Genomic DNA, 10924 nt, shown 5'->3' with positions numbered 1-10924 from the left:
TGTGCGTGTGACAGCGAGAGCGTGCCATTGTTGAGCAAAGAGCTTCCCATTCAGTCGCTGGACCATGTATTTTTGCTTTGTCATGCTCGTGACATGCCTGCTCAGTACCGACTGGAGAAGTAGTCCCAGCCGTCCCATAATCACAGTGAAACAAGAACGAAACTAGATCTAGTAAATATGTGACCGAGAAACGAGAAATATTCGTAGAAAGTTCCAAAAACGATGCTATATTCATAGGTGAACTGAAATAACTGACAACAAACATACTTAGGCGGGAATACACGTCACACACACACACACACACTGTGACACACACACGTCACACACACACCCGACACACACACACACACACACACTGCACCGGGCACCGTCAGAGCGAGAGAGAGAGAGAGAAAGAGATTTTCTTCATGAAGATCGACGCACCCCCGAACACATACATCAGTTGAAGATTATCTACAGTCAGCGAACGGCTTACGGTGAACCGTGGCAGCCACTGACAAGAATTAAATCCCAGTCCGGCAATCGTGAGTTACAGTTTCAGTTTCAGTTGCTCAAGGAGGCGTCACTGCGTTCGGACAAATCTATATACGCTACACCACATCTGCCAAGCAGATGCCTGACCAGCAGCGTAACCCAACGCGCTTAGTCAGGCCTTGAGGGGAAAAAAGAAGAAAAAAAGTGAATAAATAATAGATAAGCGTGCATAAATAAGTAAATAAATAAATAAATAATTACAATATAAAAAAAGTAGTAGTAGTAGTAGTAATAATAATAATGAATAAATAAATAAACAAGACAACAATGATGATAAATAAGCAAATAAATGTAAAACATGAAGACACACATTCACACATACACCCACACATGCATAGTAACAGATATGCACCAAACATCCAGTTTCACAGCCGGATATGAAAGCACAGTCAAATACACATAAACGTACATGAGTCCCAACACACACACGCACACACACACACACACACACACACACACATTACCCTACACCTCCTCTACCCCCTCCTCCACACACTCATTTCTAGGCTGCGTATCGCAGCTTCCACGGCACACACACACACACACACACACACACACACACACACACACACACACACACACACATGAACACTTACTTGTACAAGCACACACACATGCGCCCATATCCCCCACCCCCAACCCCACGACACACATATATATACAAAGATATATATATATACACACACCCGCACGTTCCAATATCCTGTTGCTCCCACACTATAGGTATGCATACACTCACATACCCACCTCCCCCTCACACACACACACACACACACACACACATACACGCACGTGCACAGAACTCTCCTGACACTTGTGTACACTTACACCCTCGCGCATGCACAAACGCACTCAAACACACAGACCCATACATACACACAAACATACACATACACACACGCACAGAGGCTGCCACTGATGGCTGTAAGAGGGATGGGAAAAGATCTCTGATGCCAAGAGCGGTGTTGCTCAGTCTACTGTATTTGGAAAAGCCCACAGAGACTGTGTTCCGTTTTGAAGAAATTTGCGCAGTGTTGGTTTGGAAATGATGCCGATATTTGTTTGATTTGCCAAGCATCGTGCTCTGCCTTTCATGTTAGACTTACGGCCGCTCCCTCTCTCTGCTTTTATTTCTTTGAGGCGATCGATGGTGTGATGATCTTGTACCTGTTCTTTTTGATATTCTTTGACTTTTCTGAGGATTTCCGATTTTCCTAGATGTAGGCCGCTCGTTGGTGTTGCGTTACCAGCAAGTCTGTCAGCTCGCTCATTTCCCTTAACACCTGCATGTCCCGGGCAGTATGACCATGTGAGTTTTTTAATCTGAAAGTTGCGCATTGCCTTATGCCACTCTGGGCTTCCATTCCGTTTTCAATTTTCTGTATGAGGTTCATTGAGTCGGTTAGAATCATGGCATGTTGGTTTCCGGGCGTATGGATGGACGATAGCCACTGGAGCCAATCGTGAGTTATTGTCGTTAAACCGGCAAGGAGATGCCGCTTCAACAACTGACCGTGTAGACCTTGATCAGAACGGTAGGAAACGTGTAACATAAGTTAAGACGGGAGAGTGGAGGGAGGGGGCGAGCTCCGGGAGGGAGCCCCGGGAGGGAGGGGGTAGCCCCAAAAATGCCCCGGGAGGGAGGGGGGGGAGCTCCAGAAATGCAGACTCGCCAAAAAAAAAAAAAAAAAAAAGCGCTGAGCAACTGATAAAAAAAAATTTCAAAATTAGCCCGGCGACCGTCACGTTGTGGACACTTTATTCAACCGGCACGAACAGGAAACAACAATATAGGCCTACAAAATCCAATGGAATGGGTTTTGCCGGGATGCCTATTGAAGCTGCCGGAGGCTTCGAACTCACTTCATTCGTCGGCGGTAAAGACCAAACGGCACCGCCGGGCTTAATTCTATGCCTTCTTCCCCGGCCGCCTCTCCCCTCCGCCCCATCCAGGTCTGTTGGTTGTGTGTTAATGTTCATCAGATCCATCCAGGTCTGTCGATCGGTTGTGTGTCAATGCACGGACTCCGCCGCGGTGGTGCCGGTCAAAGGGAATCCCCGGACGTGGAGTCATTTTGGGCCGCATGCGCTTTTTTCTTAACTGATGTCAGCACTGATCTTCAGAAGGTCCAGTGTGCTGCTTGATGGTTTGGCTCACTTGTTCTTTCAGCTGGTGACATGATCAGTGTGTCTGATGTTTGATATCTTGCGATAACCTCATTCAGTTTCCATGGCGTGAACTTCTTTTCAAATCCGCCATGAGGGTCCATGTCTCGCATGCTCAAATTACAGGAAGATTGAATATTCTTCCTGAATAAATAAATGAATAAAAGTAAATAAACAGGACGAGTCAAACAGGCAATAAAACCACGAAAAAGGACGCTTTGGAACCGCGCGGGGAGCTACCGACACATTTTTGTTTCATGGGAAATAATAGACGCACTCAGATGAGAATTCTTCATTGTGTATTGTTTCCCTTTGGGATGGGGAGGGGGGGGTGGGGTGGGGGTTATGTTGTGATCGTTTCAGTTTACAACAAAGCGGCAGACTGTATTAATTCACCAGCACGTGCTGAGATGGGCGCGCGTGTTTGTTCAAACGTATGTGATGTGGGGATAAGAGGGTTTGCAAATGATATCTTTCTTTGATTTAACTGACGCCTTTTCTGAGTGCTAGTGTATATTATACGTGTTATATGTGTTTGTGTGTGGGAGTTGGGCGGGGGTGGGGGTGAGGGATAGTGTGTAAAGCGGGGGGGGGGGGGGGGGGGGGGGGTATAGATAAAGGAAAAAGCTAATATAATGAGAGCAACAATCCGTAAAAGTAAGTGTAACAGCAATTGACAACTCAATGAGCAACAACAAAAATGAAATTTGATATCTGTAGGTCGCATCATAAAAACAGCCATATTGGACTATGTAAAAGGGATTCAGCAATTTTGAACAAAAATAAATAGTTTGACATTATTTATTTTATGTTTTGTTCCGAAAAATTAAATAAACAAAACAAACGCGCTATCAACCATATTTTCGACAAGACGATTACTGCTGTAAGTGTATTGCAGTCGCCGTTTTCCCAGAAGGATGAATGAGCATTGAAATCACCCGCTATCAGCCACTTTCACTATGGTGATCTTGGATGGAACGTAACCATTCCGTGTTTTTATCATTTGGACCCTGGGTAGATATACTAACATGGCATTCAATATATGGAGTTACTAAAATCAATCATTACTACACATCCATGAATAGGTATATCAGTGGTATGTTTTGCAAATGGTGGTGCACAAATATTGTATTTTACAGCCATGCGCACATTGCTGAACATCAGAACCTGTGGTGGAACCGCTACAAATTGTTGTACGATTATTAATGAAAATGATACCCTATTTATAGTCCATCAACTGTGTTTATTCACATGAACTCTGACAGCACCGACTCCTGTTGGTCAGTGAACGACCAGTCAGTTTGTATTAATTCATTATCATTTGAGGACGTGAACGCTATTTGAAATCTCATGAATTTTATCATCTTTGCTTCCCTGTTTTTGTTGTTTTTTTTTGGTTTTTTTGTTTTGTTTGGTTTTTTTTTGTTTTGTTTGTTTGTTTTTGTACGTGATTCTTTTCTAGCCATCACATATCAGTACTTGCACTTATATGACTATTCAACTGTCCCACTTGATCGCTTCACTCAGCATTTTAGGGTCAATCTCATTGTTCCTCTCAAGTCTTATCGCAGAAATGATTGAGTGTAATTTTAAAACAAAGACCACTGAACTGGTTAATACCATAATTTATGATTAAATAATAAAGATTAATAGTAATGCACAAACAAACAAAAATACGGAGAGTGAAACTCTTTCAATGGGATTGTAGATCTTTAGCTACAAACATACAGTATTTAAAACATAATCTTGCCTCACAACAGTATGAAGTCTTGGTACTCAGGCTCCAAATATAGCAGCCAAACTGCCCAATCTGCTGATGTATCATTATCCCTCAGCATATGATCTAGGGTCTGGGATTCTAACGCCGGGGAAAGATATCTGCCGTAATATGCATTCGTGAAGGGTTGGAAGACGATATTTGTACAAATAATACATTGTGCATGATACGTAGGTCCAGGCGGCACAGGTTTATTTAATGTTCAAGTCAACAGGAAAAGGGAAAATATAATCAGAAACACTTTCAATCTCTTCCTGTTTAATTCGTCGTTAGTTAATGGGTTTATGGCAATAAAGAGAAAATATAATCAGAAATACTTTCCATCTCGTTGTTTCGGATGTTTTAATTGGTCGTTGGTTTATTATGATGAGAATAGAGTTGTTAGCTGCGGCTGGTGATGAGAAGGCTAATTGATAATGATGATGATGGCGACAATGAAAAATATATTATGATGATGAGTATAATGGGCACTTTGCTAAATCATTCTGTTGACTGTTAAAAAAAAAAAAAAAAAAAAAGAAAAAAAATGGAACCTTGACAAACAGTTTGACGAATCGAAATTTCCGACGTTCATTTGAAGTGGTCATTTTGTTTTTAATGTTACAAAATTCGCTTCCATAATAAGCGTGGTTTTAGGAGAACACCTGTGGCTGCCTCTGTGTGTGTGTGTGTGTGTGTGTGTGTGTGTGTGTGTGTGTGTGTGTGTGTGTGTGTGTGTATAAGAATCCTAAACAAGGAATTGTTGACCAGCTGCGGTTCAGGTTTTTTTGTTTGTTTGTTTGTTTTCTATTTTCCTTCCTTTTTTTGTTATTTCAAAATTATTCTTTTTGATTTGGTTTGGTTTCTTTTTCCTGTGCATGCGCGCGCGTATGTGCCGGCCTCTGTGTGTGTGTGTGTGTGTGTGTGTGTGTGTGTGTGTGTGTGTGTGTGTGTGTGTTGGCTTATGACCATCACGTGTATTTACTGGCCCACCTCCTGGCTCCGGAAGAAGGAAGAAGACGAAGAAGTCCGAGAGACAAACACAGAAAGGGGTCAGGACTGATAAACAGCGTGACGTATGAATAGATTACCTTATTATTGTAGCCAAACACTCAGCTGGCTATGATGACTGCTTCACACACGAGCTGTATTGCAGACGCTTTTTTCGCAACTAACCCGCCTGTCTTCAATGACTCACTCATAATGCGTGACGCCATTCCAAATCTGAATGTAAAGCCCATTCTAAATAAATGCTCCAAAAAATTAAGTTTAATCAAGTCTTTGAATCATTCACTGCCAGATCACGTCTGTTGTGCTTACACACACTCCCTTGTATCACTGAAGCACATTTGATTTTGAATCGTTCGTCTGTGTATGGATTTCAATTGATGCTGAGTTTACGTCATTTTGTCTTCTTGTCACATATAATGCTACAGTTTACAATTCTACATGTGACTGCTTGTTGGAAACTAAAATCACACCATTATAGTGTTTGGATGAGAAGGGATCAGTCAGGCACTTAGAAGATACCAAGCCGATTTTCATTGTCGATACAAAAACAGTCACTTCACAACCAGACAGCTGGGGACGAGTTGAAAACTGTGTTTCCAACACACAGTAATTATTTAGATATCTCTTTCGTCGGATCAGTAAACAAGTATTATATTCTCGCAGAATTGTCGCAATTTCAGCTTTAAATCGATACCATCTGTGTTTGTCTCCGTTAAACTGATTAAACGCAGTTTGTAATTTTCAGCGACGAACGCGCCAAAAATGATCCTTTTCAGGTGACTTAGATTAAGATTATGAATTCATCTTAAATAATCAACACTTCATTTTATACCCATTAGAAAGGTCGTGTTGAGCTCTTTGTTTTGCGACCAATCCGACGTAAATCGGTTCAGGAATCATTTAGAAATATATCATTAAGCACCTGACAACAAACACAGATCATTCAAATATTCAGCCCAACAGACGCGATTTGCTTGCAACCACTCAGTGTGATCCTTGCAGTTCGTGAGACTTGCATAAATGAAGCATGTGGTCACTTTTCACCTGAGCCTCTTTGTGGCTATAGCCCACTCTCTCTCTCTCTCTCTCTCTCGCCCAAAGGCCAGCGTCGCATATCTTTGCTGCACGTACTGTATTCTTTCTTTCTTTACTTCTCTTAATATTGTTATAAGACAATAGAAAAAACCCTTTGTGACTGACCTCAAAATGACCCTGGCCTATGCAACTGAAGGGGTTTTCCAGCCTCTCTCTTTTAATCCTGTAAAGTCAGTCATTCACTAATTCTTTTGTAACCCCTATAAAATATACCACTCGGTACATAGTTACAAAAGTGGCGTCACAGACAGGACATTGATCCAACCACAGAAGGGATCCAAAAATATTCTTTTAATGTAATTATCCTATTATTCAAATTCAACTCAAAATTAAGCAAATCCCCTTACCACTCAAATTACTCTGTTACATTATCATTAGTATTTCATTTCTAATATAGGTTGAGTCCTTGTGACACTGAGTACATATCAAGGGAGACAAACAGAAAAACCTATAATTTTTTTTTTTTAAAGGTGAGTGTTACAGACGAATATATTTTTGGCGGTGCTGGAGGCGCCACTTTATTCCTTGCTGTGCCTTGATGATCGTCATTTTTTTCCACTATCAGTGATAGTGAGAGAGAATTCGATGCATTGCAGCCCAGAGACTCTGCCACAGAAAGATGGGAAATGCTACGAGACACCATGCACTGCATTGCTATGGCCACCTTTGGGAAGAAAACCGCGAAGTCCCACGACTGGTTTGAGGCCAAATCATCAGAGATGACTCCTATTAGCACTCACTGAGTACAAACGGTCACCCAGTGAGAAGAACCTGCAAATACTCAGGGCCGCCAGGGGTAAGGTTCAGTTTAACGTCAGGCGATATGCAAATGAGTACTGGACAGAGCTCAGCAAAGAATTACAGAACTCTGCTGAAAGAGGCAACATCCGAGGGATGTGTGATGGTATCAAGAAGGAACTGGGACCAACACAGAGCAAGACTGCCCCCCTCAAATCTTCCACTGGGGAAGTAATCAACGATCCTAGGCAGCAGATGGAGAGATGGGCAGAACACTACTCCGACCTCTACTCCACAGAAAACATGATGTCCAACTCAGCCCTCGATGCCATCAAGTGCATGCCGGTCATGGAAGAACTTGACGCAGAGCCAACTGAGGACGAACTCAGCAAGGCCATTAACAGCCTGACATCAGGTAAGGCACCTGGCAGTGACGGAATTCCCCCAGACCTCATTAAACACTGCAAGACTACTCTTCTGCATCCTCTGCACACAGTCCTCTGTCAGTGCTGGAATGAGGGAGCTGTACCGCAGGACATGAGGGACGTCAAGATTATCACCCTCTACAAAAACAAGGGTGAAAGGAGCGACTGCAACAACTACAGAGGCATCTCACTTCTCAGCATTGTAGGCAAAGTCTACGCTCGGGTCCTCCTAGTTCGCCTGCAGAAACTGGCCGAGCGCGTTTACCCGGAATCACAGTGCGGTTTCCGAGCAGAGAGATCCACGTAGACATGATCTTCTCCCTTCGCCAAATCCAGGAGAAATGCAGAGAGCAGATGATGCCCCTGTATGTCGCATTCATTGACCTCACCAAGGCCTTTGGCCTAGTCAGCAGAGATGGCCTTTTCAGGGTTCTTCGAAAGATCGGCTGTCCCCCCTCGCCCCCCCTCCAAACTGCACAGCTTGATTGAGTCCTTCCACTCCAACATGAAAGGGACGGTGCAGTTTAATGGTAACCTCTCCAAGCCCTTCGTTGTACGCAGCGGTGTCAAACAAGGCTGTGTCCTCGCCCCCACCTTATTTGGAATATTATTTGCTCTTCTCCCGAGACATGCGTTCAGCACAGCGCAAGAAGGGATCTACCTGCGGACCAGATCAGATGGCAGGCTCTTCAATCTCGCCAGCCTCAGAGCAAGGGCAAAAGTCCGCGAAGCCCTCATCAGAGACATGCTCTTTGCTGACGATGCCGCAGTTGTGACCCGTGCACAGCGGGACTTGCAGTCACTAATGGACCGCTTCTCCCAGACCTGCAAAGATTTCGGCCTGACCATCAGTCTCAAGAAGACAAATGTCCTAGGCCAAGACACGCCATCTCCACCAGCCATCACCATTGATGACTACGAGGTTGAAGCCATCCATCAATTCACTTACCTTGGGTCCACCATCACTGACAACCTCTCCCTTGACACCGAGATCGACAAGAGGATCGGGAAGGCAGCCACAACTCTAGCCCGCCTCACACAAAGAGTGTGGACAAATCCCAAGCTGACCACGAAGACAAAGATGGCTGTATACAACGCCTGCGTCCTCAGCACCGTGCTGTATGGCAGTGAGGTGTGGACCACACATGCTCGTCAGGAGAAAAGGCTCAATACCTTCCACCTGAGAAGCCTACAGCACATACTCGGCATCTCCTGGCAAGACAAGGTGACAAACACCGAAGTCCTGACTCGCGCTGGCCTTCCGACCATATATACCATGCTGAGACGGCGTCGGCTGCGCTGGCTGGGCCACGTTCGCCGCATGGAAGATGGTCGCATCCCAAAAGACATCCTTTATGGAGAGCTCGCCACGGGGCAGAGAAGCTTCTGCCGCCCACAGCTGAGATACAAAGACGTTTGCAAACGTGACAAATAATAATAATTATTTATCACACATTTGAGCGCCTTACAAAGATCCACAAGGCATGAGCAAGCCAGGGTTATGCAAGCGCGGTATAAGGGGTCGCCAGTGGAAAGCGTTTAGCGCGGTACAGTACTTGTGGCTGACTGCTGCCGCGCTGATGCTGTCCTATACCTCCGTTAGTAGGTCACTGCGGCAGATGACAGATACCGTACAGAAAATAAGAGAACTCTTTGGGGTCAAAAGGAAACAAAATTTTTAATTTCATCTATTTTTACTAAATTGGTAGAAAACGCAAGTTTGCTTTTATGAATGTTTTACAGTTTCTTACCAGTCCTGACATTTCATAAAGAATGAAATCGGTATTATACCGACTGCAAAGGTGAATTTACGAAGGCAGCACGGGATCATTTAGTTCGCAGGAACAATTATGTTGACATTTTACGCAATGCACAACTTGGAAATACTTCATGCTCTGCTTATTAACGTGTAGTATATGAATATCTCAATACCTGTTAACTAGGTTTGTTTCAATGAACATTGTCGGAGCACTGTCCAGACAATTAATTCAGAAAGCATGGAAGGCAGATGATGGCAAAATCGACCAACATCATGTCTTGATGTAAAAAGAACGGTATGAAATATATTTTTTTTCTTTGGAAATGAAGCGGTATTTGCAAATGTTACTTACGAACCCTGGCGCAGTAGACACGTCGGTTTAGCATGGGAAAGAAAATGTATCTGGCTGGAGTATGAAGGTGGCAAAATGAAGTGCATCAGATAGTCATGAAGAGCAAAGACAGCATGGAAAATGAAAATGGGTCAGCCTCCAGAACTTTGTTGGAAATCGGGGTCTCTCAGTCTGATTCAGTATAAACATGTGCTTACAATGATTATTCAAATGTTTCACATGTTATCAGGATTGCAATTCATTAGAGAAATGTCTGCAACAATTTTGTGAGAATATGGTTTGTTCTTGTGTCTTAAATGTGTTGAAAATTATTAAAAACATTCAAAATTTCGGCGCCATTTTGTGACATGGCAATGTGTCTAAACATGAAGTGGTCAGAAACAAATAAGTACAAACCTGATTAAAATCCAGTACATACAAACCTGATCTATATTCATTCGTTGTGATAATAAAACATTGATTATCAGTAAAAATGGTACATTAAGTTTGAAATATTACGCAAAAAAACTCGCGTGACAGACGTAAACAACCCGTTCCTCTTGACGTATTTTAATTCATTCAAAGGCAAGCACATTCATGAATACACTACACGTTCTTTACTTGCAACAGGTGGTCAACACATCTACCTTCTGCAGCACATACACTCATTTTCTGAAGAAAAAAAAGTCTATTCAACTATTTAAATGCAATCGACGTCGCATATTAATCTTCAGTTCTGCTTTTCTGTGTTACTTCTGTGCATGTAAACGACCCAATAAAAAATATACATGTAAACAAAATTAGAACTGTTTCCACATAACTCATGCGGATTCATCGCGGGAAAGCGTAAATCGGTTTGACAAACACCCTTCAATCGTGTGTATTTGAACACAGATTCAGAGAATGTGTTGTTTCCGACAGCGTGTGAGATGTACATATGTTACACGGAAATCTCCGATATGTTCATTCACACCCCGTGGTTGCTATATTAAAAAAACAACAACAACAAAACTGTGTATGTTAATTTCGTCGTTGTTATGGTTTGTTTGTACATTTATCTCTGATCCGATTAAGTTTAGACACAATCACTGTTTCTGACACATGGCGAG

This window comes from Babylonia areolata, chromosome 20, assembly GCF_041734735.1.
Source record: "Babylonia areolata isolate BAREFJ2019XMU chromosome 20, ASM4173473v1, whole genome shotgun sequence".
Lineage (NCBI taxonomy): Eukaryota > Metazoa > Mollusca > Gastropoda > Neogastropoda > Buccinidae > Babylonia > Babylonia areolata.
This window is presented reverse-complemented; position numbering follows the sequence as displayed.